The sequence below is a fragment of the Triticum dicoccoides genome, chromosome 6A (assembly GCF_002162155.2).
Source record: "Triticum dicoccoides isolate Atlit2015 ecotype Zavitan chromosome 6A, WEW_v2.0, whole genome shotgun sequence".
In the NCBI taxonomy this organism is placed as follows: Eukaryota; Viridiplantae; Streptophyta; class Magnoliopsida; order Poales; family Poaceae; genus Triticum; species Triticum dicoccoides.
In genome coordinates this window covers 105933214-105935887 of record NC_041390.1, presented here as the reverse complement: position 1 = coordinate 105935887, position 2674 = coordinate 105933214, and the positions used below count along the sequence as shown (strand labels likewise).

The 2674-nt window shown below is 42.9% G+C and overlaps 1 non-coding gene across 1 annotated transcript; it reads right to left on the bottom strand.

Annotated features, from left to right (window-relative positions):
• Positions 1–1919: 1919 nt before the first annotated feature.
• Positions 1920–2116, bottom strand: LOC119319673. Its single transcript, XR_005154556.1, has one exon. It is a non-coding gene; the product is annotated as a U2 spliceosomal RNA (small nuclear RNA).
• Between the last annotated feature and the right edge of the window lie 558 nt (positions 2117–2674).

Below are 2674 nucleotides of genomic sequence, written 5' to 3'. Positions count from 1 at the left end.
ATAGCCAGACTATACGATTTTGTAGGGATAGCTTTCTTTGGCCATGTTATTTTGAGAAGACATAATTGCTTAGTTAGTATGCTTGAAGTATTATTATTTCTATGTCAATATTAAACTTTTGTCTTGAATCTTATGGATCTGAATATTCATGCCACAATTAAGAAGAATTACATTGAAATTATGCCAAGTAGCACTCCGCATCAAAAATTCTGTTTTTATCACTTACCTACTCGAGGACGAGCAAGAATTAAGCTTGGGGATGCTGATACGTCTCCAACGTATCTATAATTTTTGATTGCTCCATGCTATATTATCTACTGTTTTGAATGTTTATGGGCTTTATTATACACTTTTATATCATTTTTGGGACTAACCTATTAACCCAGAGCCCAGTGCCAGTTTCTGTTTTTACCCAGTTTTAGGGTTTCGAAGAAAAGGAAAATCAAACGGAGTCCAATTGACCTGAAACTTCACGGAACTCATTTTTGGAAGGAAAGAAGCCCAGAAGACTTGGAGTGCATGTCGGGGGACCCGCGAGGAGGCCACGAGGCAGGGGGGAGCGCCCACCCCCTGGGCGCGCCCTCCACCCTCATGGCCCCCTCGTGGCCCCCCTGACGTACTTCTTCCGCCTATATATCTCCATATACCCTAAAAACATCGAGGAGCACAATAGATCGGGAGTTCCGCCACCAGAAGCCTCCATAGCCACTGAAAGCCAATCTAGACCTGTTTCGGCTCCCTGACGGAGGGGGCAACCCCTCTCCGATGGCCATCTTCATCATCCCGGTGCTCTCCATGACGAGGAGGGAGTAGTTCTCCCTCGGGGCTGAGGGTATGTACCAGTAGCTATGTGTTTGATCTCTCTCTCTCTCTCTCTCTCTCTCTCGTGTTCTTGATTTGGCATGATCTTGATGTATCGCGAGCTTTGCTATTATAGTTGGATATTTCTCCTCCCCCTCTTCTCTCTTGTAATGAATTGAGTTTACCCTTTGAAGTAATCTTATCGGATTGAGTCTTTAAAGATTTGAGAACACTTGATGTATGTCTTGCCGTGCCTATCTGTGGTGACAATGGGATATCATGTGATTCACTTGATGTATGTTTTGGTGATCAACTTGCGGGTTCCGCCCATGAACCTATGCATAGGGGTTGGCACACGTTTTCGTCGTGATTCTCCGGTAGAACTTTGGGGCACTCTTTGAGGTCCTTTGTGTTGGTTGAATAGATGAATCTAAGATTGTGTGATGCATATCGTATAATCATACCCACGCATACTTGAGGTGACATTGGAGTATCTAGGTGACATTAGGGTTTTGATTGATTTGTGTCTTAAGGTGTTATTCTAGTACGAACTCTAGGGCTGTTTGTGACACTTATAGGAATAGCCCAACGGATTGATTGGAAAGAATAACTTTGAGGTGGTTTCGTACCCTACCATAATCTCTTCGTTCGTTCTCCGCTATTAGTGACTTTGGAGTGACTCTTTGTTGCATGTTGAGGGATAGTTATGTGATCCAATTATGTTATTTTTGTTGAGAGGACTTGCACTAGTGAAAGTATGAACCCTAGGCCTTGTTTTCTAGCATTGCAATACCGTTGACGCTCACTTTTATCATTAGTTACCTTGCTGTTTTTATAATTTCAGATTACAAAAACCTATATCTACTATTCATATACCACTTGTATCACCATCTCTTCGCCGAACTAGTGCACCTATACAATTTACCATTGTATTGGTTGTGTTGGGGACACAAGAGACTCTTTGTTATTTGGTTGCAGGGTTGCTTGAGAGAGACCATCTTCATCCTACGCCTCCTACGGATTGATAAACCTTAGGTCATCCACTTGAGGGAAATTTGCTACTGTCCTACAAACCTCTGCACTTGGAGGCCCAACAACGTCTACAAGAAGAAGGTTGTGTAGTAGACATCAGGGTCTTGGGCAATAGTGCAACGCCCAAGCGACACATGAGGGCCCCACTAGCAAGGTAGTGTGGTGGACCCCCCCACAAAAGATAAATTTAATATCGTTGTGGGCACATGGCCCACATATCAAATATTAAACTGATAAGAACAGATACTACACTTGATCTTAGCCAAAAGGCCGAGAAAGGTATGCTTTAGACTGCTGGCCTCCTCCTCATCTTATATCTCTCCTGGACAACTGAGCTGCTTGCACGGGCGAGGTGGGAGTAAACAAGTTAACGAGTCATATTAGAAACATGCGTCTGCGTTTTCCATACCATTGCTCTCGTTTGGACTTCTTAGCCCAACTAATGAATAGTAGGCCCAGATGCCTGAACAACCCAACAATTATGTAGCTTAACTCATAGTCATGGCCCAATCATGCCAGTGCATCATCATTAGTTGGCATATTAGCATTTGGGTCTTCTGGCCATTTGGTTGTTTAGGGATTTAACCTCAATAACTTGATGAACCTGTGAAAGGTATTGAAACTACATCTAAACTACCTCAATTATTAGAGCATCTCCAATAGATGGTCCAAAACTTGGCGGTCCAAAACCGGAGATATAAAATTTGGACCACCAAAAAGTGTGTTTTGGAGCTCCGAAAAAAGCCCAACTCCATTAGATGGTCCAAATTGATGGTCCAAAAGAGCAACTCCAATAGATGGTCCAAAATGAAGATGTAAATTTCTTAAAACGACAAACTAC